This window comes from Empidonax traillii, unplaced genomic scaffold (genome assembly GCF_003031625.1).
Source record: "Empidonax traillii isolate 1590-97213 ecotype Southwest subspecies unplaced genomic scaffold, ASM303162v1 scaffold121:size1714817, whole genome shotgun sequence".
Lineage (NCBI taxonomy): Eukaryota > Metazoa > Chordata > Aves > Passeriformes > Tyrannidae > Empidonax > Empidonax traillii.
Genome location: NW_020955314.1, coordinates 899108 through 926386, shown reverse-complemented (window position 1 = coordinate 926386; position 27279 = coordinate 899108). Strand labels below are relative to the sequence as shown.

The 27279-nt window shown below is 44.0% G+C and overlaps 1 protein-coding gene across 19 annotated transcripts in view; it reads right to left on the bottom strand.

Annotated features, from left to right (window-relative positions):
- BBX (BBX, HMG-box containing) overlaps window positions 1–23350 on the bottom strand; it is a 140935-nt gene extending 117585 nt beyond the window's left edge. For 3 of the 19 annotated variants that reach the window (XM_027883204.1, XM_027883207.1, XM_027883208.1), the window contains exons 1-3: window positions 22321–22339; window positions 19927–19999; window positions 5812–5901 (exon numbers count right to left, since the gene is read on the bottom strand). The gene's annotated coding sequence lies outside the window, so the exon portion shown is untranslated. The other 16 variants (XM_027883224.1, XM_027883225.1, XM_027883213.1 and 13 more) reach the window with 16 other exon arrangements.
- Window positions 23351–27279: the final 3929 nt, after the last annotated feature.

Below are 27279 nucleotides of genomic sequence, written 5' to 3'. Positions count from 1 at the left end.
CACTATACAATTGATTTTACATGTCCTTAAGTTCCTTCTATCATTGCTGGAAAAATAACAATGGTATTTCACATACAGGCATGGAAGAGTTTTCCCTTCATTCATTTTATATGGCTATTCCAGGTAGCCCCATCACACATGCTAAGAAACTTTTTCTACATCATAATGACAAGCAATTGACACCAAGTAGGATGGAAGAAACTTAAATTTCTTATGAGAGTTGAATTACTTTGCTTCCAATATCTGTCTACTAATTCAGAAAACTACCTATTCTCAACTTCACCTTAGTCCTATTGAATTGCCTTGTCTGTCTGTCCATGCGAACAGCACTGTCCACATTCCCAAAGATATCTGGTTAATATTCATATCTGTCCTCTCATTCAAAAAAATAAAAATGGACATTTGCTGATTTAAAATAAAATCTCATCACAAATCAAGAGATTCACAAGTCTCAAACCAACACCTGTGGTCCATTGAATCAGAGACAGTCACTTTGTCTTATTATTGTTTTTTTCAGTGTTACTTCTGCCAACTGAAACTCTCAAGTCCACAGATTTCTAAGACAGGCCAGAGAGATTTTTGAAATATTAGAGACTTGGAACTCAAAGTGCAAGGTTATGCAACCATAAGGATATAACCACAGGTCTCAAATCATGCGTTTGATGAGACACTCTTGATTAACCCCCTTGGCCTTTTGCAGTGCTTCACATCCTGATCACACACTGTTTCAGGGAAGAGCTGACCATTAGCTCTTCATTTTCCAAAGAAATACATCCCTGCAGCCTCACTGATGCAGCAGAGAATTCCTTCTCTTCCCCAGTCCCTCAGCCCTGCTGCTGTGCCCCACCTCATGATAAGAATTCCCGTCAAGGCAAGTTTGCAAGTTAGAGATGTTCACTGCCAATTTGTTACAACTGTGAGCCTCATGCACCACCAAGTTCCTGCACTGATTCACTCCTGTTCTCCATTCACAGCCACAATGCACTTTACAAGCAACTTACCACCACCTAGTGAAAGTAAAGGTCCTGTTTTGGTAACAAAGCAAAAATGCTTGAAATTTCTGTTCTGAAGTAAGATTCTTGAGGACAGAATCTCATTCATTTGAAAAAATTATTCAGAAGTCTAAGAAACACAAAAGTGGGTTTTGCAAATTTTGGGCTAACTTGTCTATGACTTGAATGCATGCAACTAGCAAGATCAGTTTATTACCTTTATTTTTCCTCAGACCTTGATTCTAGCATAGAACAGTTAGCTCCTGCCACCTTGTGGGACTTCACGGATTTCCCTGAAAGTTTGTATCAGTAAGCTAGTGAGTTAAAACAAATAAACATTCAAGATTTACTTTCCTTGTGATTCACCCCGGTGAATGTTAAAATAAGAGAGAAATATTTATGGAGAGGGTATGCCATTTTGAATATTTTCTAGTTCATTATCCCTAGCATTGTTTATATAGTTGAATTGCTGTATTTCACAGTCTTATGGAGGGTGTTTTAAATATTTAAATACCTGTCAAGAATCCTAAGTTTTGGAAGCTGATGTATCTAAGTTTAAAATAACACTCTGATCAAATACTTGTCACTCCTAGTAAATTTCACATACTTGACACAGATTCTACACAGAAGTAATACAAATTTAGACTAAAAATCTTTGCAGTCAGGTGCAGTTTTGTAACCAAATACTAATCTCAGTCTCATAAGGAATTATGCATATGTTTAACTTTTAATATTGTGATAACATGCCTAGTTCTCACAAAAGATCTGATTCCATGTGTTTACTTTTTAATTGTAATTTTATATCTTACGTTTTTCCTCTCCTCAACCCCCTTCACTTCTACTATACGTGGCCGACTTAATGAATGAGTGAAGTTCTCCAAAGAAGAATAAGGCCATTGGAATGGAAAAACTTTACCACCACAGTAACAAGACAGTAAAGATGCCTGAATCTTCCTCCTTGTGTCTTACATGTTGTCTGCTACCCCTCAGACAGGTAACTCATCATACCTACTTCATGGAGGTGGAAAAGACAAGAGCAGCAGCAATCAGTGAGAAGGAATGAGGTCCTCTTTATTTAAGCAAAAACCTCTGTTGCTTCAAATCTCAAAAATGAAAAAGCAAAGAGGACTGAAGATGATGTGACTCCATGAACCTGATCAACAGCCTCAATGAAACTACTGCTTTCTATTCTTGGTGCCAAATGATTTGTTACAGGTGCCCAGAAAGCAAGAACAGTTAGTGAGGAGCATTTCTTCCCCCCTCAACATCCCACAACTGCTTCAGTGAACTTGCTGGAGATCTACTGCACTGCATACTTGATGCCAACTGTATGAAACTTAACTCTTTGGAACTTCCTCCTGCTAAAGGAAAAACTGCCAGACTCAAAACAGGAACAAATCACCTCTAGTAAAGGCCCTAGTAGATGATAAATAAACCCAAGAACAACAATTACAGATTCACAGCCAAAGGAAATACATCGTGAATGTCTTTTTCAATGCACAAACAAATTGAATTTTTGCTCAAGACTGAAACAATGACAATGTCAGGCTATGAATCAAGTTGGCACAGTGCATCTGAGGGACAGAAACTACATGTTCTTAAATAAAAAGTTTCATGATCTCACAAGCTTCCCTGGTAACTTCACAAGGGAGGTTGTCTCTGACAGCCATCATATTCCCCCTCACAAAACTCCTTATCACCACCTACATATTCATACAGTCCTAATAGGCCACACAATTAACTTACAAGGCAAAGTTCAGGTATCCATGACAATCTCTGACCACACCTCAGCTCCAGTACTGAGAATCTCTCCCAGACTGAGGTGTGTCTGTGTCCTGACTGTCTGGAAGATACCAAAATGCTCCTCACAGCTGTCCTGACCCATCCCAATCTCCGCTACAGGAAAGCCACAAAGAAAAAGTAGCAAGGAGCTCTAGAAGAGAGTCATCAACCTGGATGTTCAGGGAATCAGAACTGTAAGGCACACTCTGCCTATCCCAACACAGCCAGCACCTTGCAAGGACAGGACATGCCAGGTACCACTATTCTCTTACCTCCCCCTAAGTATTAGGAATACACACACTTCCTTATCCAGAGCTATTTGGTTCAGACTTTTCCCTGCTACAGATCACCTGTAATTGCAGACATGTATCTAAGGGCCACCTTCAGTCCTTGGCTACAGGAAAAAAGAAATAGCATGCTCTAGCAACAGAATATATCAAATCCAATACTCACTGCAGGTCTCAATAACACCATAAAGCACAAGAAGAAAATACTAGGATACTACATAAAACTCCCCTGTGATGCAAGTGAATCATATCTAGCCATATCCTCTTATTTTCATTTTGTCTCTCTACTAATCCTACATTCTGCAGTGTTTCTGCTTGCCTACATGCACATAGCGGTCTAACGGCAGTACCAGGGAGCCAAGCTAGTACCTTATTCTTCAGGATACTTTGAAACCAGTGGAAGTACAAACACACTTTTCATACCCTAAGTAGACAACCCCTTCTTGGTAAGTGTGACGTAGTTGGACCTGAAAAAACAGAACTCCCAAGGAGCAGCAGAATGAAAAATACCTGATGATTTTCAGTTCTCACCGTTGTCCAGCAACCAAAACTGACCAGCATTAACTTTGCCTAAAGTTGTGAGTTCTTCAAGGAGACAGAAACATCTGGTCCAGGTCAAGGAAGTGTCACGACATGGCCTGAGTATGGTTCCCATCTGAAACCTACTCCCTAAGTGCCAGGGTAAGATTTGTTTTACTTTTTCTCAGAATATTTATTTTTCTACAAAAACTTTATTTGACTTTTGCAAACTTTTATTGAGGGAACTTTCCAAGAAATTACACAAATTGATTATTGTATTCATGTATTAACTGTAGGAAGAAGTATTTAAAAACAAACAAAAACCCCAAAACAAAATAAATATTATTGGGCCATTTACTCCTTCTGTTTTTTATTTTATCTATATTCTTATTGACCTCCTTTCACTGTCACCTGTTTAGCCTTACATTTTTAGGAGAAAAGATGAAAGTTCTGAATGTCTTATTTCTTGAGAAACACCTCTAAGAAATCACTCCGTTCGCAGAATTTACAAACTTCTGTATGTAACCAGCAGTATCAGATTTCCAAGAGAAACCTCCCTGCTTCATGAACCAGAATACACAATCAGATCCATCTTCACCATTGTTTCATTGATGCCAAGCCACAACAGCTTACCCAGAACTGTGCACGTGCCCAAGGATCTGTGCCAAAAAGGCCCCAGAGCAGGATCAGGTCCCTGTAAGATTAGCTGCATGTAGGGTTTCAATCCTGCAACTGCAATAGCTCAGGGAGACTGTGTGACAGGGGCATTGCAGGACCGGGCACTAAAATAATCAAGTATATAAAGATCTTTGTCCTCTGCACAACTGAAGCACAATTCTTAAAAATGAACTGAACAAAAAACTTTTGTATTTGTGAAATAAAAATCAATTCTTTGGGTGACAAGCAGGACCAGCATTCTTCAGGCCAAGCTCCTTAAAAATCTATAGGCCATTTTCCTATTTTTTTGTTTTCTTGAGGTTAGTTTAGAATTTGGTTTTTGGTTGTTTTGTTCTTCCTTTAGGATATTTTTATTTTAGCAATTCTTTCTCATCTCCCTCAGATGAAAACCCTACAGAGCCCCTGTCTTAAAGATATAAGCCCAACACAGGAAAAACTCAGTCCTAAGGATGCAAGTTTGTCAGCTTTTAAAGAAGGGTCAGCAGATAGTGCTGACTGGAACTGTAGAGCAAGGATGGGGGATAACTTCCTTAGGATCTACAGATTTTTACCTATTATCTTCTTAGTTTCTTATAATTTTATTTCACAGTACACCACACAGATGGGTGATTTAAAATCAGAAGGTGAACAAGATATTAAAGAGTTTTCTGTGAAATCAAGTTCTGGAATGCTCAAGACTGTGTACCAGAGAAAGCAGCACATGTTTAAAACCCTAGGTTGACACAAAAAGTCCACAGTTCTGGACTGTACTAGCCTGAGAAATGAAAGCACAAGATGCATGGATTCTCAGTCTAATCTGCTTTGAAAGATAGTCATTAGAATTCCTCGTTACTGATCTAGTACAAAACTACATGTTCAAACTTGGGACCTGAACTACAAAGTACCCCACAAAACCCCACACTGCCACAATGCCAACCTCCTTCCAGGCTAACCCTTAGAGCAAGAAGCTCTGGATAGAAAGCTGAACTGAGCACACTGAAATACATAGGTACAGACCAAGCCTGACTTACAAAGTCCTTCTGAGCAACAGGACTTTTTATCTTGTTCTTGGAACAAGCATAAAAATGTTTCTATCACCTTCACACATCTCAGGCCACATACAAAACATGCCCATGCATCCTTGCAAAAGTCACTTTCAGATAATTAGGAAGAATAGAGGGCAATATTCACACAGCATCGAGTTAAGAAGAGACTCTGGGTTGGAAGAACAAAACCCCAGGCCCAAAAGCTCTGACCTGCAAGGTTATTTTTTCCATCATGCAGCACAAGCTCTTAAATGTAGATGAAGAATTCCGAATTGAACCTGGATGTTAACACACTTCACAAGTATGTAAGTTCACAATTACTTAACCAGTGAGCCTGAAGTCAATAGACAAGAGCTCATCATATTTTTTTTTCACCTACCAATATGGAGAAAGTAATGTGCACATACACAAAGCAGATGCTTTAGTAACAAAGAGGTAGCTGGTGTAGTAACTTTAACAGTCATGTAGAAACTGCCAGGAAGTTCACAAATTCTGTACTTTATTCTGCCACCAGTTTTCTGGTCTTACCTGAACATCCCTGGGTCTACTCTGCAATCTGCAAAACGGGGGCAGGTAGCACTGGTTCTGAAATATTTGTAAAATGTAGTTAGTTGATGCCTGTAAAAGTACACAACAGAAGAGCAAAGCATTATTACACCCTAACAATAGGTTGTTTAACAAAATATGTAATATATAAATGACAACAACACCTGTGTTCTACAGTACACACATAAACTTTGTTTATGTATCTGTTTAGAAAGTGAATTGTTTTGACTCCATTAGAACAAAATTCTAATAGTCAATCTGAAGTCCATCTCTCCAGAGAAAGAAGCAGGCATCTTTTTCTAGATCTTCATAAACAACCAAAACAGTGTAAAATTTTCCCCAAGTATTACATCACCACCACAATTAATGTAACTGCCACTTTACCCTATGATAGGGCCAACCCATAGTAAAAAAAACCAAAACCAAAAACAAAACACAACAAAACCCCCACAAATAATCTGGACTTTTCTCGACTTTCTGCCCTGCTACTCACTACTAAATTTTTCTTTCAGACTGCACAACACTTTACAAAGAAAGAAGCCATCACTATCCCAAGTTTGCAAATGAAGAAACAGAGCAAGAAAGAGGCAGCAATCTACCCAAACGCACGAAGCAAGTTAATGGCAAAAACTTCAGCACTAGCCAGGGGGTTTGTTTTTTTTTTTACCTTGTTCCATATGGCACAATTTTCACCCTTTGCCAAAATCCTTGAAGGAAGCACTAACCTTTCATTTGGTCATTAAAATATAACTGCAAACTTGGAATGTATTTTCCTTCATTCCTCTGAATATATTTGAGCCTAAATAGTAAATTGTACTAGATAGAGCACTGTGTGTGCCCCAGGTCATATTTCAAGAAGTTCACTCCTTGCACCATTAAAGTATAATTTTTTTTTTGCATTATTCTATGAATTTGTCTACCTTAGAAAATAGTCTTGCTTCAGCTACACTAGAAGACAGTTGGACCAAGTACTGCAGCACCAGGACACAAGTCTATACACAGCAAGTGATTTTTTTGTGTGTGTGCACTTCACTTCTACTCCAATTATAAGAGCATACCTTGAAAGGCTAAAAAGTAAACTTACCTAAATGCACACACATCTTTGTGAAAAGGATTTTACGGCCTTATTTGGTCTCCACAGTTGAAAAGGTTGCAGTGGCACACTGTACCTTTACTCTAAGGTAACCACATACTTTTAGCTACATTTGTAAAACAGGAAAATTCACACCAATCAGTAGTATCATTATACAGGTAAAGTACAGATGATCCTCAATGAGATTCATGAAGTCAGAATTTATTTCCACTGAAGTCTATAGCAAAATTCCCACTCTATTGAGCATGCCAGTGATTAGACCTAATGGGGCACAGCTCCTGGGAAGACAGCAGCTCTTCTCTGGATGGGAGGTGGGGGAATCACATAGATGGTTAACTGCCCCCTTCACTTTTGGGTGGGTGGGAGAAGCCATACTTGGAGAAGTGGTGAAGTCTGTTTTGCAGACAGTGCACAGTATCTATGCTTTGCAAAGGACATTCCCCTGCAGTTTATCTTATGTACAAATTCAGAGTCCTCAGGCTAAGACAGGGCACCTGCCTTCCCACTCCCTCTATGCATGCCTAGAGCTGCCAGGAGAGCAGACTGCTTAGCAGAGACACTAGTTTGGTTCAGCACTAGCAGAAATGCTTCTGGTTGTGACGATCCAATTTTTTAAGTTCCTAAGTATATTACTGTTTGAAAAAAAGAGACCACCCATCATCTAAACATGGACTGTTGGTGGATTATTTCACTGAGTTGATCTATCTAACTCTTTAAAGAAAAGGAAAAAAGTGAGTTTTATTTGCAGTGATGAGACACCACCACCACCTCCCCCCAAACAAACAAACAAACAAACAAATAAAAAAAAAAAAAAAAAGGAAGAAAAAGAAAAGGAGTGAGGGACATTCTTCCAATCAAGTGTTACTCATGTAGTTTCGGTAATGTTTTAAACACACACTGCTTCTAGCTGGTTTTGCCACAATCCCTGTGACTAACGCAGCCAAATTCTGTTCAGCAGCCTCAGTGGAACTGCACAAGCTCTTATCAACTCTGATTTCAGACCAAAACGAATTTTACATCCAGATCTTTTAGCTTGACCAGTAGCCCATTTCAATGTAACCTAGCAGGAAAACACTGCTTAGCACATGCTAAGTAACAGGTTTCTCTGAGATCTCAGACAGAACACCATCAAAGATATGAATTGTCCAGAGAAAACCTTGGCTCAAATACTTATTTTCTGAAAGGAAGGAAAGCCTCAACATTTCACATGTCTAAGAGGGAGTGTGTGTGTGGGGGGGGGAAAGAAGCAAATTAGAACAAGAATAATTCAATCCTATGGAAATGCAGTAACTACAATAATTTGTTGCATTATAAAATCATAGAATGGTTTAGGTTGGAAGGGACCTAAAAGATCACCTAGTTCCAGCCTCCAGGTGTCTTTGCCGTGGGCAGGGATGTCTTTCACTAGACCATGTTGCTCAAAGCCCCATCCAATCAGGCCCTGAACACTTCCAGGGATGGGACAATCACAATGCGCAGTTACCATCACAAAGAATTTCTTCCTAATATCTAAGCTAAACTTACTTTCTTTCAGTTTGAACCCATTTCCTCTTGTCCCATCACTACATGCCCTTGTAAAAAGTCCCTCTCCAGCTCTCCGGCAGGCTCCCTGAGGCACTGAAAAGCTGCTGTAAATTCTTCCTAGAGCAGTTTCTTCTCTGGGCTGAACAATCCCGACTCTCTCAGTCTGTCCTGATAGGAGAGATGCTCCAGCCCTCTGATCAACTTCCCGGCCCTCCTCTGGACTTGCTCCAACAGGTCCATGTCCTTCTTATGTTGGGGACCCCAGAGCTGGATGCAGTACTCCAGGTGTGGTGTCACAGGAGCACAGCAGAGGGGGAGAAGCAAAGCATTCTGTTTAAACACTTAACGTTAAACAAGAGCTGGTTGTTTTAGGGCAGCTAAAAACATGAATGCTTCAGCAACAAACAGCTTCTATCCAAAAAGTTGCCTAAATATGTGACTACTATATTTTCTTACTGATCTTGTACCAAATGTACATGAAAACGAAAATTACGACCCTTTCAGGTTAAGTGATTCATCTTACATTGGCTTGTTCTCTTAAGAGTAGGTAGCACTCAGTAATCTTTTAATTTCAATTTTTTAAGGAAGGTTTTCTTTTCATTCTTTATAAAAATCGACTGTTTTAAACATTTGGGACCTGCAATAGCCTTTGCTTCTATTTTCTTCTAATTTTTATTTAGCTTTCTAATCTTATCTTTATATATTTAGTTATACAAGACCTCAGTAACTGCTGAAACTTTATGTAGTGAATACCCTACACTTTGATACAAAAGAATACGGAAAAACAAGACAAAGACAAAAGATCATGAAACCTGTTTGCCCCAGAGAGGGGCCATAAAACCACATCTTGAAGTATGTAACTCCTCCTTTGGCAGGCAGCAGGCAAAATAGCAATACATGAGTAGCTTGTATAACTGTGTCACCAGGCCTCAGAGACACTCTACATTTCTGAGCACAACCCTTCTACTACCTGAGGTCTAACTCTGCATTCCTTACTGATCACAGAAACTGCTACACAGTTCCCCTGCTGCAGAAAACCCCCTTGGAGCTGTAGAGTCAATACATGTTATCAAGCTCTTTGACTGCTCAGATGCTATTAAATATTTTGGTAGGGTGGGGGTTAGAATTCTTTACCCATGTCAGCCCACAGACTTGCTATGGCATATTTACCAATTTATTTTTTTTTTTAATTTTTTTTCCCCTATCTAATAACTTAGTTATACATGAATCATCTAGCAACAACTTGGTTTCACTTTTCGGTTTCTGGTCACCAGTACTGCTAGATTCCTCCCTGGATGTTGTAAAGTATACTCACTCTCACGTACTGAGAGCGCAAATTAAAGTCACAATCACACGCCACTTACTCTAAAGGAAAGCTTGCAACAACAATTTTAAAATAACTAGGTTTTTTAATATTAAGTACGTATCTGTGTAAACAGACAGGTATCTGTTCATCTTAACATCCTTTACATCTATATATGTTTCAGAAGCTACAGGGGGCTCTAGCTCCCACACAAAAAGGTTAATATGGCCACAGTGTTACCTAGTGAGCTACTCTACGTTCCTTTATGGCGGAAGATACTGCCCAAGGCTTCTGCTATTACAAACAGAAACTCTGGATAATAGATAATGAAGTACTCTGGATAATAGATAATGAAGTAATCTAAAAATATATATTCAGGTTCACAGAAATAGATACAGTTACATGCAAACTCCTTCTGAACAAAGAAATTATATTCAAATTTCAGGTTATTGTTGCTAAATTTATTTTAATAAAAATACCTAATTGCAATTTGCCTTTAAATTATTACAAAACAATGTTAAATTCTACTGTAATATTACATAATTTATATTAAATTAAAATAAACTGCAAATGTTTGATGTCAAAACTGTAAACAAAGTTCAAATACTCAACAGGTAAGTCTTCACTGAGGTACCAAGAACAAGTATTAGGTTTAGAACTAAGTTACCTGAAAGTAGCACCTTTCACTGCCCTTGCAGAGTCTTTGCTCCATTAAGTCACTTAGTGGTGTTTGCTGTAAAGCTGAGAAACTAAGTGGGAATTGGAAAAGCAAGATCATTTGTTTTCCTTCTCATCTGAGAAAACAAAGCAGAGAAGTTTGAATTCTATTAGCTCTAAAAAGTTTGCATTTGGTTAAGCAGAATGGGTTACCATATTAGGGATTATACTTTACTGATCTCTAAGTGTAAACTCTATTTGCATTTACTTGTGTGTACATGTGTGTTTGTACATGAGTGTGGCTTTAATAAATATGACATTTTTAAAGGCCACAATTAAAAAAAAAAAAAGCATCATTTGTCATGTCCTAAATAAAAACTTTTAACAGTCACAATCTAAACCAATGCATGTAAGTCCTGTAATCACTTAGAAAGTGTGCAGGCATTTAGTGCATGCTCTGAACTACCAAAAAGTAGTGCCAAATGTAGTGTAAAGGCTATATTTAGCAACATATTTTAACGGCTGTCTACCAATAGAGATTGCTTCTGAAAAAAAACAAACAAAAATACCAAAGCAAAATGAGATTACAAGCATCAATTTAAACCAAGTGTTTATTGACCAAAATCATGATTTAAATCAGTTCAGTAGGGATAACTGGAATGTCAAGGCAGCAGACACACTAGTGAACACACAGAGGGGCTCACAAGGGCCAGGAATAAGAGGCATAAAACCCTCCCTCCTTCCAGCGTGCCTGCCCCCACGCTATCCTTCAGCCCTGCTCAATCTCTGCAAAGCCTGTTAGTGCTCCACAAAACACCATCCCCCACTCACAAAGATTTTTTTTCCCCCTCTAGGATCCTTGAATAAGAGAACACAGACTGTCCTCGCTGGAGGACCTGAACTGTGCCCTTCTCTCCTGTAACCCACTGCGTGAGGATGTCTGTGATGACAGACTCACCTCCTGTTTTGATTTCTCTCTTTCTGCAAAGAATAACAGTAAACTTCAAATGCAGCCTTGTGGGTCCATCCAGGAGAGCAAGACAGCACACAGAAACTAGATCATTTGTAGTGAGAAACAGCAGACAGTTCTTACACAAAACACAGCATCTGGCCAGTTTTCTCAGGTGCTTCCCTCCTCACACCCCAGCATCCTCTCACTTACTTTGGCCCCATCACCACACAGCGCAGCAAAACAGAAAGCTCGACAGGGACATCCTCGAGAGTCCACTTCACTATATAAATAAATAATCCGCTTCCTCTAGACGTGTCTCTCAGGAGGGCAGGATCTTCCTCTGCTGATTAAAAACCAGGAAGACTTTGCAGGCCCAAACCTTTGTTTGGAGCTCCCACCTGAACAATAGGCCAACCCCGACTAAGGGTGAACTAAGCGGACATTTCAAAACCTGCAACTGAGTGTCCAGATCCATTCAACTGCTTCCTCCAAAGGAAACTGATGGACCAAAGTGTGGGGAGGGCCATCACAGTGCAAGATTTTGCCGAGGTCACTTTTACCCATAGACTTTATGCTGCCTTGGTACACAGAGCTGAGGGGAGCACAAGTAAGCACATATAAGAGATGTAAGGAAAATACTGATTTACTACCAAGGGAAATACTTAAAAGATTATTTTACACACACACACACACAGAGGCAATTCTCTCTCATATTGATGGGAATATCTTTCTCATAGTAATGGGAAATGGACACGTTCAACCATTACATTCAGCTATGTGTAATCTACTTCCCTTATTTAAGATTTTCTATACTAAGAAATAAAGTTAAAAACTGCCTTCCCTTGCTGGACTTTTGACACTCATGCTTTTTATTTAGTCAAACAGTTTTAAAAGAATGGCACTGGAGCTTCTGCTTACTCTTTCAACACTGGAACACAATGTTAATCAATACAACAGAGGAAGTAAATTGTGAATAATTGCTTGCATTAATACATTTGCTACCAGTTTTGCCATTCTTCATTTTGCAGACACCAAATTTCTCCCTATAAACACCTCTGTTTCTCTAAAAGCAGCTGGAAATTAATTATGCTATTTTTATTTTCTTATTAATTCATATGCTATAGTTCTGTAATCAGTGCTGGATCATGCTGCAATTTTGTGTACTTGTTTCAAAATACATTATGAGCACTTGATGACTGATGTTTAACACAATGTACGAAAGAGAATCTCAAACAAATTAGAGGGAAGAAATACAAATAAAGACACTTTACTTAAATATGAAAAAGAATCACTCACATATTCAGATAAGAGGTAAACCCTGAAACTAACAACTTGGAACACTCACTGATTAGAACTGGACCCAGCAAAAAAGTTTACACTATTTAAGATGATATTAGGATATAAAGAAACCTTTTGCAAAGAGGAAGAACATCTAAAGCCAGAAAATGAAGTGGAGGTGAAAATGTTACTTCTTTCAAAATCTATCATCTTCGATCACTGATTTGCAGTACATGAGAATGCTTTCCTTTACTACCCAGATAGCCAAATTGGGAAGCAAATATACTCAAACAAAATGGCTTATCATCCACCAAATGGCATTCTCACACTTCATGCTCTTCCACCCTCTTCACAATTATGTGAACTCTGCATGTTTCAGCAATCTCTTTCTCTCTATTCCCAGCTCTTCCTACATTGCTCATCATCAGGTCAGGGACAGCCTATAAGCTTGTGCGTTGAGTGCAGAGTACAACAGGTGCCTGATCCTAGCAGGACTATCTGAACATCAATAATTAAGAATAATGTGAAATCTGCAGGTTTCCTGAGGAATTAAAGGCCACCAGGAACTTCAGGCAGCAGACCTGCAAAGGGGTGCACATTGCTGATGCAGCTCTGGTTCTGGCTTTTTGTTCAGGAATCCAATTGCACAGTTCTAACTGCAGGATTGAGCTCTTCAGATTTTAGGACAAGACAAAGTGATTTTCCTGTACTTCCCCCATACAGTTTAAAAAAAAAAAAAAAAAAAAAAACAGCATGATGTTGCTAACTGCAGTTAAATGTAGACATGATGTGGCTCAAAGACCACTGGCGGAAAGTAAACCAAAACATGGCCAACCACAAAAATGCCTTTTTCATCAACCTGACAAAAAAGAGCAACTTCCTTCCAACTTCCACAGATAAATTTTAATGCAGAACATCCTAGCATTTCAGCTCCACTGACTTTCACAGAGTTACTTCACCCTGAAGAGGATAAAATGAGGTAAGAATTCAAGTTCTCCTTCACTCCTACCATTTTCACCCCGTTTTCTCTATCCAGCTTCATCTCCAAATTTTTCATGATGTCTCTCTCCTAAATACTGCTTTGACAACCACAGGAAAACGCATTCTCTCACATAACGAAACAAAAAAACTAGGATTATTTGCTTCATAAAAGAATGCACAGGCTGCAGAGGGAAGACATACTATGCTACTGCAAGAGATATAATCCTAACTGTTATCATGTGACATGCCTTCCCCACTGCCATTGCTGGATAACTCTTGATTGTGTAGGACCGGGATACAAATGAAAAAACAAAAAGAGACAACTTCTGACGTGACATAAGCTTAAAAGTCCTTTCATAGCCAGCAGAAAAAACATACTGGGGAAAGAACTGAAACGTACTGGTTGAAAGCCACCAACCCAAGAGCAGTAAAGTACTGCCTGACGCTCAGGAGCACAGTGCAGTCACCAATCCTCGACCCAGCTCACCGGAGGCCCAGGACCAGGCTTCAGTCTTCCTTGAATCCTGCAACAGGTCAGCTCAGTCCCCATTAACAGTACTAAGGGGAAGGCCCTTAATGTGTGCATGCAACCCTGCCATGGGGAACTCTGGGTTTCAGAAGTGCAGGATAAAGCCCTTCCTGAGAGCACGGATAGCAGAAACTTTCCTGTTGCTACACCTGCATAAGAGGAGAGGGACCCCACAGCCAGGAACGCAGTACGTGTGGTTTCACAACATCTCAAAGTAGATTCCTCAACAGTTTGCTACATGCATATTGCCTTTCAGAAAGAAAAAACAATAAATAAATAATAACCCCCCCCAAGCAGAACACACCAAACAGGCAGAGGCAAGACACCTTCCCACTTCCCCTCAGAAAGGGGAGGCATAGGCAGGACTTCATAAGCTTCTTGTCAAGAGAGCTTCCACTTGCATTAAGTTCCATAGATCCCGTGTTGTGCAAGTCCACTGAATTATTTTTATCTTTGCTGAATGAGGCTCTGTAACATTAAGGGTCAATAAAATGCTGCTTCTTATTTTCAGCATTTGCTACATTTTATAAAATCTCTAACACAGAAACACCCACATGGAAGATTTCTGACAATAAAAATTCTATGCTTCCTAAGCAACTGATTTTCTTAGTGTAGTCTCATAAAATCCTGTTAACTTTCCTTCCCCTCGCTAAAAATTGAAATTTTGTTGTACTAGCTTTCTTTGTGCTCAGATACGCCTGAAGCTAGCTTAGTTTCACATGCTGAATTGTCCATGCTCATAAGGACTCGCTATTACATTATGCATTTGTGTGCTATAAAGGAAAAGGCACCAATACTGGAAAGCGTCAAAACCATGCTTTTCCTCTTTGTCGATTCATCTTTTATGCAATTAATTTCTAAATATTAAAAATAAAATGCTGCTATAATTGTGAGAATACTACAATTTGGTCTACACTCAGACATTGAGTAAAGTACACTTTACTCCTCAACTACAACTCCAATTTTTACATTAAAATTTTATTTTCAGTAACAAGACACCAGTGAACAGCAAATCTGAAAATCTTGCATGTTTACTGCAGTAAAAGTTCAATAAGTAAGTTACCCTATTTGTCACAATACTGCCAGAGTGCCAAAGTAGATGCTTCTGTCAATTCTATGTTTCATAAGAAAATTAGTTGATTTCGCACTAAATTATGAATACAAAAAATAATTTAATTGTGAAGAACTATTTCACACGAATCATATCTTGAGAACTTCGCAATGAAAAACCATTCTCTTCCTTTTGCCAACTTCATGAAGTTAGTATTAAATAAGTGTAAGAGTAATAAATAGTGCAACGAACACAGAAGCTTAAATACCATGTTTACAGGCAAAAACTCTTAAGTAAGCTCTCCTCCTACTTTAGACTCTCCTGTCAATAAATATAAGTTGCAAGTCAGTAACTTCATACTATTCTGAAGGTGGGATTTTGGTTTTTTAAAGCAGCTTTATGAATCAAAGTTGAGTATTAGCAAAAAACGCCCAACTGGCACAGAACTGAACAAGGCTATTCACATCTCAAGACAGGCATTCACCAGGAAAGCCTCAGAGCAGCAGCATACACCAAGGGGAGGGACACAAAACTGGGAAGTCAAATGTGGATTTTATTCCATTCCCTGCTAAGTGACTGCAGGCAAGCCTACGCTCTTTCACAGCTTTGTATCTGATGCCTAAAACAGGGACAAAAATGATTGTTCCTGGTTTTGAGGTGTGTGATTACAGTACGGCTTATGTACTTCGCCAGACAAGACAGAAAGCACATGAGTAAGACAATGCCTAGAACTGCCAATTATTAATAACATAATTATAATTGAGAGAATAGCATGTGCTTTTTTCTTTTTCAAGCAATGCAATCCAACAGCAGCCCACCGAGCCATTCTTAAAGTTGGAGTAATCCTTATGCTGGTTCAGGTTTTATCCCTTCTGAAACTATTAAGAAGGGGGACAACAGGAGTCTTTTGCAAAATTCACATGGTCCACTAATACCACCCTCATCCCATTGCTCTCAGAAACACTGTATCATCACTGATCTTGAAAAAATAAAAACAAAATAATAAAAAGGAAGTAAGCCCTAATAATCTTCTGACATAAAACAGGATGCAAAAGCTTCTGGCAATGATACCCCAGGAAAGGGGGAAACATGGTAGAAGGAAAAGAAATAAACTTAATACTACAGAAGTCAGAAGGCCGACCTTTTCCTATTTCTTCTCGGGAATATTTTGAAATACATAGATGATTTCAGTCCAGTTTTATAGACTCCTAAGTAATAAAGAAAACATAAATTAAGTTTACAGTAAGGTAAAACAGTAACTGTACTGCTTTAAAACAAACTTAATTCACTCAAGAAAACTGTCCCAATATATAGGCACCATATGATCTAATGATACAGGGAAGTACCGTTAGTCTCCATTTGCAGGTGGCAAAGGGACATCTGGCTGTGCTTATAAGAGTAAAGACCCTGGAAGCCACCAGCAGGCCACAGCAGTGCTGCTGACTCCACCAGCAGCTGCAGCAGGCTACCCCCACGACAGTGCCAACAGGGCACTGAAAGTCCAGCTTGGGTCCAAAATTTGGAAAGTGGCCTCTGGTTTTGACTACATCACTTGCCAGAGCTCAGAGACAGCCTGTGACACACTCAAAATTAAAACCAAAATTTCGGTTTGGTTCCAGTTTTAATTTACAGTACCTTCTGCTACCAAGGAACAGCCTTCAGATAAAAAGGGAGGCCTGAAAGCCACGTACCGTTGGAAGAGAGGCAGCGTCTCACCTTGCAGGTGCCCAAATTTCACTGCAGGTGCACTTACAACCTTCACATCACAGCAGAGCCTTGCACACCACAGGTCTCGTCTACCTTACTGGCACCTCTCCTACCAACACATGTGATGGAAGAGTAACTCTCCCCAGCTCACTTGGCGAAAATTTCCTCTCCTCAAACCACTCTCCTCCCAGGCCTACGCCAGAAGACTGCCCTGCCTCACGCCATGTTGGCTAAGCTGCAGAGACAATGTGCATCCTCAGCCCGCAGACCACGAGTGGCAGCAACCTGGAAAAACTTTAAGGTCTGAATGCGAGCAATTCTATAAGTGAATTTAACAAGACTTGTCATCTGCTTAAAGATATTCACATGCTTACAGGATCACAAGCTACGGAACCACTAATTTACGAACAAAGTGTATTAAGATCATTCTGGATGAACAGGAAAAACGTTAGCTAGAAAATAATTGCACAATTACCTCTGATATTTTATGTAGAAAACTGACATTTAATATCTTTAATTATTCACACAACAGCTATGAAAGAGAAAGGTTTTCTTCCTTGAACGGGAAAATAAACATGGTCAAATTCCTCTCCATCCTCACCACTCCTACACTCCTTTCCTAAATAAACCTCTTGCTGAAGCCAATGGAAGTTTTGCAGGCAATGAGCTTACAGCAAGCAGTGCCCAAAAACTCCAAAGCATCGAGGGCAAGCTTCTTAAATGTTCTGACTTTACCTCAACGCGGAAACCAGTCACGTTTCTGATAAATTATGTGTCTGCTTGACATGGTTTATCAGCTTGCTGTGCCAAGAGGGACAGTAGTATGCAATGAACTTTTGAGACCATGGGCCAATTTTTGAAGCATTCACAAGGCCACTTCTAAGCAGCTTCACCTTCCAGCTTGTGATACACCACCACTGCACTGGCATTTGTTAAGCAAGACCAGAACTCAGGTGTCTTTCCTGAACGTCAAGACTGAATTACTAAAATCCATTCATGAACAGTTACTTTAGTGAGAACTGTATAATAAAAGAAATCTTCCCTTTTACCAAAATAAAAGCTCCCTAAAGTAAATGGAGGTTTCTAGTCATAGACAAATCTAATGAAATCTCTGCTCTCACCTTCACTAAGCACATTATTTTTATTGCCTTTTTTAAGCTTTGAGGAAATGTATTTCTTTTCTTCCTCTAAAGCTTCTATTATGTCTCTTTCGTCAAAAAGATACCCTATCCTTCTTTTCTTTTATCAAGTCAGTTCAACATCAGGCAAGAATTACATTTAGCATTATGCACAAATTCAAGGTCCACTCCTCTTACAGCATGGGAAGATTACGATCACCACTTCACTTCCAGGATCAACATTCCATGCATCCAAAAGACTTCATCACATAAAACTAAAATGAGATAATGGCTGAAGAAGCTACCTGAAGCAAGGTTCGTGAGCTACTCTCATTCAGTACCCTTTACTATTACTCCAAAAACCAAAGAAGTCCTTAGCGCTCACAGCACTCTAATCTGACTCTTACCTAAAAATACAGAAAATTAAGTTCAGAAATCAGTACATTTGTATTCAGCCCTGAACAACATTTTGAAGCCTATCTGCCAGTTTTTGAATTTCCAAATGCGTCTTTACTTGGAAAAAATTGTTGCACCAATTACTCTACACAGAACACAATCCTTGTCAGTAATGCTATAAAACCAAAAGCAATATTCTCCCATGCAGCTAGTCTGTCAAAGAATTTCAGTAACTGAATTTGGTGTTTATACTCTTAAACCTACACATACCAACCTCACTGCACACAAAATCCGTATGCCTGAAATTTGGGTGTAAATCTGCAGGAACTGGAGAGCTGCAGAATCCTCCCTTCAAACCAACTTCCCACTGTGGTTATCCCAGCCTTAGGACTAGCTTTGTGGTCATAATATCAGACCAGAACAGCTGCTCCCAACAGCCCCCTTCAAGTCAGCACGTTTGGGACCATCACTTATCCTATGTCTGCTATACACTGCCTGGAAAAGGTCAAGAGTATGTTATTAATCATTTGCACTTATGAGCAGTAACCTTACCCCATGTAAGCCCCCAAATACATGTCTTGTCTTGTTTTTAACTACGTACACAATAGTACCAAAAAGAAATGCTACCTCCCACTTCCCCATTTTGGACCAAATGCAGTTCAGTGCCACCATGGACGATCATATGAGAAAAGCTCCAGATGCCACTCATTTTATGTCATCTATGAATGTGACCCCAAAAATTTAGAACCTCTTTTTAAACTTCTACTTCAGCGTAAAAGGTGTCAAACCCTTCAAATGGTGTCAACACTTTTCCCAGCATACAGACAAAAAAAATAGTTGTTGTGTACCCAAAAGCTTAGGAACACTAGTAAATTAGTCACTAAGATTCATCTTTCAAATTGATTGGTACCTGCATTAATCAATGCCAAAAGAAAAAACACTACCACAGAAAGAGTATGGAAGGAATTCTAATTAGCTCTCAGTTTATGCGTTAAAACTGAACCAACTCCTGTTGCAGTAGCATTACAGTTCCGCTAAACTTCTCACTGATTCTTGACCTCCAGAGTTTTCTAATTACCTATCCTGTTTATATTTTGGGACTTTTCTACCACTGAATTTTAAAAGGACTTTACATGTTCATGAAATTTTTGATCTGTGTATTGCACTTGGCATATTCTAACGTTACTCTGGTTTCAAACTTGTGCCCTAAGTCAATCAGCTATCTTTACAAAACAAAGTATAAGGGAAAAAAAAAAAAAAAGAAGAAAAAAAAACAAGTGAAGAGAACTCTGAATATGCACAGCCTTTTAATTCCCCGGTTATTTGGATGCACCCCTACATATAAACTTTGTAATCTAGCAACTGCTATGAGCACCCAGAGAAGATGTGTTTTCTGAAGCACTAAAACCCAAAAAAGCATCTTCCACACAAAAAGTGGCAGCATGAGGACCTCTATCTTGTCAACAGCAATAGAGTTCTTTTTCCATGTGTACAGTTTACATACTTACCCAGGAAGGCAAATGGAAATTACAGACAGACGAAGATGAAGCTGTCCCAAAGCCTTTGTCATGTGATAGTGACCTATAAAGTATCAAATAAAGGCACATCATCAGCATACCATGATTTTACAATATTGTAACTCACCACAACGTCAACAAGAGGAAAGATCCCAAAACTTGAAACTTGCTTCCTCCTCACTCCCACCCCAGCTAAGTTGTCAATAAAATAAGATGACAGTCGCAGGGATCGGTAAGGAGCAAGGAAAAGATGCATCGTGTCTTTAAAGGGCATTAGGAGTGGGCAAATGGAGCAAATTATCTGAGTGTGCATCAGCAGGGTGGGTTATTTTTCCTCTGCCTCTCGAACACAAGGATGCATGTTTATGCGCTCACACAGACACATATACGTACACACAGGGATGCATCATGTAATTATTTACATGCACACAGAGAGATACTCGCACATATTATCAAAATAAAAGGCAGAAAGTTGACCACCATCTGCAAGGAGGCATACGTAACAATGAACCCCGGGAACTTACACAAGTGAGCGATCAATCCCCGCGCGTGGATAAGCCAAACAATGCAAAAATTAACAACACGAATGTGCCGCCAGACCGCAGGTACGAGATCCACCCGCGGAGACAGACAGACAGACAGACAGACGAGAGGGACGGACGGCAGGCTGCGAGGCTGGAGCACAGTTCCAGGTAAAGCCCGTTTTCCCCCCGGCAGAGCCCAGCGGAGCCGCCCGGGGAGCCCCGGCCGCCCGGCCGCCCCTCGGCCACCGCAGCCCGCGGGGACAGACCCCCGGCCAACGCGGGGGGAGCGGCGCTCGCAGCCGCCGCCCGCCCGCCGCCCACCCCGCCCGTGCAAAGTGTAGGGCCACCGGAATCCGGGCTCCGGGGTGGGGTGGAAAGAAAAGGTATTAAATATGGAGAAAGACCGCCGTGACCCAGGGTTTTCCCGTCTCCCCCCCGCGCCCCCCGCCCCCGGTCACCATCAAGTTTGCATCCTAGTTACAAAATGTCGATCTTGAAGGCTGACAAGACACAGGGAGAGGGGGAGAGAGCGAGAGAGAGAGAGTGAGTGAGTGAGTGAGAGAGAGAGAGAGAGAGAAGAGAGAGTCCATCTTGCTTTGAGGGGGGAGGAGAGGAGCAATAATGCAGCGCATAAATCTCACCCTCCCGGGGGAAAAGTCTCCACAACACCTTTGGGGGCGGGCGGGTGCGCAGGGAAGGGGCGGCGGCGCGGGGAGGGGGCGCGGGGGGCTCCCCGGCCCTCCCAGCTGCCCTCCCGGCGGGCTCCGGCGAGGCAGGCTGGCAGCAAACACCTCCCTGCTGCTCCCCTCCTCCTCCCCGCGGGCCCGGGCGATGATCCCGCTGCTGCCGCCGCCGCTGCCACCGAGGAGGAGGTGCCGCCGCCGGGAGAGCCACATGGAGACCGGCACCCCGTCCCTGCCCCAGCGGCCGAGCCGGGCCCCTCCGCCGCCCCGCCGGGCTGCGGGACTTGGACGTGTCACCAGCAGGACGGGCAATGGTTTCGGCGCCCCAGGCCCGAGTGACCACCCCCGGCCTGGCGGCGCCCCGGCCTCCCCGCACACACTCACCTCCGCAGAAAACTTTTAACCGCGGGCCTCCCCTGGAAAAAGTGGCGAATCCGCCCCGCACACGGTTAAAACCCCGCGGCCCCCCGGCTCGGCTGGCGGCGAGCGGGGGAGACCCGGGCACGGTCCTTCCCCGCCCCGGCGGGGAGGGAGGGAGGAGGCAGCAGGCAGGGAGGGAGGGGGCGGGCAGCCGCCTGCCGGTGCCTCTCGCCCCGCCGCCGTGCATGTCGCCTCGGCGGCTCTCGCATCGCTTCGTTTTACCTTCCTCATTCAGCGGCAGCAGCGGGCTGCCACCGATATTCCTAACGCAAACCTGCTGCCGTGCGGCGCCCGGGATTAACGCGACTGCCTCCCTTCCCCTGCCTCCAACCCTTCCTTCCTCGTCCTCCTCCTCCTCCTCCTCGCAAACCCACACTGGATCGGCTCTCCTCACAGCCATGCAAGTTTCATACATTGCAAATAAACCCGAGAGGAGGAAGAGCGAAGCGGCTGGCGGGGAGCGGGGGGGGGGGGAGGAGGAGGAGGAGGAGGAGGGCTGCTTTCTGTAATTTACCAGCGACCCGATCTCGCAGCAGCAAATAACAGCCGAGCACCCATCCGGCTCCTGGCGGCCGTCAGAGCCCCTACCGAGGCGGCCGCCCCCTCCCCAGGGCGCCCCTCGCCAAGTTTTCTGTCATCGCGACCACCCAATGTCACAACTTACCTTCAGAAATAGGACTTCGCGCGGCCGAGGCCTGCCGCCGCCTCCCCCTGGCCCCCGCCCGCCTCCCTCCCTCCCTCCCTTTCTCCCTCTCCACCTTAAACTTATTGACACAACATAATCCCACATCCACGCCAAACTCCGGCAGGGCCGCCCGCCCGCCCCCCCCCCGCTGCCCACCGGGGCCGCCGCCGCCCCGGGTGCATCGCCGATGACTACCGGAAAACGCACAGCCCAACTCTCCGGCCGAGCCCGGCGGCCGCTGTTGTTGTCGGGGTCGGCGCCCGGGTTTTTCCTCCCGCTCCCCGTGCGGCCGCCGGATCAGCTTCTCCCCCCTCTCCGGTTTTATATCCCACACCGCCCTTTCTGCCGACGGCGGCGCGGAGCCCCCCAGGCCGGCGGCAGCCGATACCGCTCCGCGCACTCTCCCCCGCGCCTCGCCGCCCCTCGGGATGAAGTTTCGTTTCTGCCTGCCGCGATTTCCCTGTCAAGTCCTCCCGGAGGCACGCACCGAGCGGCGACCGGTGGCCATCCCTCCTCCTCCTCGCCCTCCTTCCCCTTCCTCCCTCCGCCGCTGCTCTTGCCTCTCTCTGTGGCGGCGAGAGGTGCCTGGTTTCAAATGCAGCCTGGCACTGGCTGGCCTACCCCCGCCGCCTCTCGGGCTCGGCTCGCTGGTGTGTTAAATGCCCTGCGCTGTACCGCGATCCACTTCGCCCCCTCCCCGTCAAACACCCCCGGTCACCTCTGCCCTCCCGGCCGGGTGGAGGGCTGGCGGCACCAACCCACCCGTCCTCCGCTGCCCAAACTTTCCAAACGAAGGCAGGGCTGAAGAGAGGGAGGAAAAGTGACTGGGAGCAGCAGCAGCCGCCGCGCCGGGCAAGGGAAGCTCCGCGCCACCCTCCCGGCCGCCGGCGCCGCAGGCGGGGCGCGGGGGGCTACTCCGCCGCTGGGGCGCGGATGGGAAAGTGTGGGGTGAAGGCACCCCTATCTCCCTCTCTCTCTCTCTCTCTCTATCCCTCCCTCCCTGCCCGCTGCTGCCCGTCTCCGCCCGCCCGGTGCGGGGCGGCGGGCGGGCGCACTCACTCACCTCGGCGGGGCGCGCACCGCGCCGCTGGGCCGGACGCGGCTCGCCGCGCAGCCCCTCCGCCCCGGCGCCCGCGGAACGCGGCTCCACACAGAGCCATGCAACCCGGGCAGCGCCACAACACTCCCCGCGATATAAGCCGGCCCGCCATTGGCCGGCGCGCTGAGCGACGGGCCCGCCGGCCACTCAGCGCCGCCGTTACACCCGCGGCCCGCGAGGGAGCTGCGGGCGCACACACTCCCCGCACACACTCACACAAAGATCGCCGCGCTGCCCCTCGCGGGGTTCGCGGAGCCCCCGGCCGTGGTGCCGGAGCGGGGCAGGGAGCGGGGGCCGCCCGGGGCAGCGCAGAGCCGTGCCGGGTACAGCGAGGGCAGCCGCTGTCCATTGGCCGCCCGGGCAGCGCTGCGAGAGTAAACTACGCCTGCCCTGGGCAGCGCCGCGGGGTAGTGGGGTGCGGGCTCGGCTCGGCTCGGCCCGGCGCCCCCCAAACAGCTCCCCCGGTAACTTACTCGCCCGAGTTGGGCGGGTTTCATTCAGAGGCCAAAGCACGGAGAGCCAGAAGTTGCCGGAGGCGGCAGCGCATCCGCGCAGCCCCTGCTGGGGCAGTAAACACGGGGAGCCACCCCCGCGGCCCGGGGACGGACGGGCCGAGCCGGCAGTGCCCCCTGACCCGGCCGCGGGGTTTGAGGCGGCGGCGCCGCGCGGGGATGCGGCGGAGCTCCGGGCGGTGCCCGCTGCCGGAGGAATCCTCGCCCAGGCGTGGCGGAGAGGCCCTCACCGGGCCAGCATCGGCAGCACGGCCGACTTCACACCGGCTTCCCGTAGAGACAGCTCGGCCGGCAGAACTAGCAGAGTATAGCGCTGGGGTCTGCGCCACGCTCCGCGCCCTGCTCGGCCCCCTGCCCTGCACCTCGCGGACGGTACCATCCGCATGGATGTGAAATTCATCTGAGAATTTCTGTGACTCACGGGCTGGTACGCACAAAGCGACAGTGTGAGGCCAGCAGCTTTTGGGTGGCTGCATGGCGATTGTGCTGACGGGTGCTGGAAAAACCCCGTGGAAATGTAGTCTAACTTTTTTGGAGAAGCTCCTTTCTGCTGCAGAAATCAAATACAACATGAAAGCGTACTGTGTACACTGATCCTGTGTAATAATGTTTGTGAAGGTTTGAATATATGCAACATGAGACCTTTATGGTTTTTAAGGAGAAGACACATGGCATTTATTCTTATGGTTAGGAAGCACTAATGTTTCTGTGTGGAAATGTCTCCAGGTGGGATGCTGACAAATGGCATATTAAAAAAAGGGTCAGAAATAATAGTTGTAACAAAAATGGAAACTGAAGTGTACTTGGGTTTTTTCCAGTAAAAGAGCAATATTTGTGTTTCACAATGGTTTTACATATCCAACGCTCCAAGGATGTTGCAACGATTATTCCATAGGTTCTCAATCCTGTGCTTTATTCCATTGTGATGGTTGATTTCAGCATCTTCCCGTGGTTTTCCTGCTCTTCTTTCATTCCTCCCACCTCTTCCAGTATGGCAGAATTACGTTGAATAACTGTGAAATAATATCTCTTATGTCTGAATAATATAGTGAGGTAAAGTACAAGCTGATGTTAGAAAACTGAATTGCATCTGTATTCGTAAGAAAGCATTTTAAATTAGCTTGCACGTTTTTTCTTAAGATGTGGCAAAAGTATTGTAAATGCCCCACCCTCTTGATTGTTGTAAGCAGGCGTGGGTTTGTCAATACCTGAATAATATAAAAATAACAGGATAAACACATTCTTGTAATTAATGCATTCTACCTCATTATTTCATTTTCAGTGCTAAGAAGGCAGAGCCGACCATCTATCTACTGGAAGTCAGGTGCATGTCAGGTGTCACAGTTTGGGACACTGGTAAGTGAAGGCACACAAATTTCACTAGTCACATATGAAAATGTTACCCTCATTTTTAGGCGGAACTCCCTCCTGCCATTTCTGGATTGTGAAGAGCTTTGCAGTAGTGGGTAAGCAGCATCTTTTCAGTATGCACAAGCAGTTGCTGGTAAAAGTAAGAGGCCTAATCCAGACAGTTAAAATTTACATGGTGTAGTTTCTTACATGTCAGTGTTAGTGCCTTGTTTCTTGGATTCTTTTACCTGTATTAATAATAGCACACCATGGAGTCTCTTATACCTCTTCATTGCTAAAATCCTGCCAAAGCAGGTAATTACTGAGCAATATAAGTGTTGTAGACGCTTCGTAGTATACATGAACTTCATTTTAAAAGATGCTTAATTTTGTTGTTAACAGAACTGTCTATTATACTTGATGCCTTTACTGGCCATTTCAGAAAAGAGGCCAAGAAAAGGACACCTTGCATGTAAAGTAGTTTTTTACAGCTGTGCAAAATGGATATACAGTGCTTCTAAACAGAACAATTGTGGTTTGTGTCTGCTTTGTACAGTTACAAATGGCTCGTGAGTTAGTTGCAAGGCAGGCCACCTATTAGGCCTGTAGAAGCAGAAGTATTTTGTCACCCTTTAAAAGAGATGAGTAAGCTGAGGTATGCTTCTATGGTCAGAAAATAAAATGTTTGCGTTTCCACTGCCTTTGATTTATTTTGTCTATACTGAAAGAGAGAACTGTATTTTTTTGGGCTATCAATCTGGGACCTTCTGCAAACACTGAGGTCATGAAGGGGAGAGGGAGAAGTTAGTAAATATTTCTGGGTTTCCATTTTTCTGTATATGATTTTAAGCAAATTACTCTCTTTGGAGAGATTTAACCACTTGGAGATGTTTCTGGCTTTAGTCAGTCACTGTTATCAAGAGTTATAAGGTGTTAGCAAGTGTCTGTGAGGAATTTTTCAAGGGACAGAAAGTGCTGCAAGATTGAAAATTGCTGATTATTTGTTGTTTTAAGACTTCACACAAGTTGGACATCTAGATTTTTCTGCAAAGTCTTGTGTCATCAGATGGCACTTTTCTGTCACTCCTGTGTAACTGGTATTGTAATGGCCAGTCTCTTCGCGAACGAAGAACCGGGGAAGGTCTTTCCACCTTCCAGCCTGCGCATTGGATTTTTTAGGTGAGACACAGTGTGTGCGGAACTGAGCCCACCCTTTAATCCTGAGGTTCATCTGCCGGGGCCAAGCACGCTTGGACGGTGGCAGCGAGGTCCTCAGGACGTAGATGGATTGCCTTATGGGCTAAAAAGAGATGCCCTGACCCTACCTTGTGGCATGTTCCCATATGCTCCTCTTACAGCCAGCGCTCTGCTGGAGTCAATGCAGCTCAGCACAGATAAAGTGGTTTGCTGGGATGTGTGCACAGTGGGATTTGGGGCTTCGAAGTTGCACATCAGTGGCATTTGCCTGAGTTCATCTGGGTTTGCCTGTGTGGTGCTCAACTGACAGCAGAGTGTCTCCCTCTCAACTCCATGTCCCCTCCTAATTAATCCGTGGCACAACGTGAAAGACATAAGCAGCCATGTGTCTGTGCTCTGTCAGGAGGGGAAAAAAAATACTTCTTTTCACTTTGTTGTTACGTAATAATAACAGGAAAAATAGTAGCATCAATATAGATAATAATAATTGGGATTTGTTCTATTTCCTTCCCTATTCCCTTCCTTTGGGGCCTGCCATGGAGCTTGTACTGTTGGAGAGGGGGCTGAGTTTGATCCTTGATTACCATTTTCCCTCCTGCCCAGGGTGGGAGCTACCTGCTGGCCGTGGAACCAAGTTGCCCACTGGTAGCTCTTCCGGGCTGAGGTACACGTGTGCTTCCATGGTCATTGTAAATGTATTAAGATAATAAAAGGGAAGCTTGGACTAGCCAGCTGCAGCCTGAGCCTGCAGGCCCTGGATCCCTTTGAGCTGCTACCATGGCTGACTACAAGTGACGGTTGTCATGTGAGCAGGGAAGGAAGGCCATAAGGCAACTCTGGGAGCATATGCTTTATCTGCGCTAAGCTTTGCACT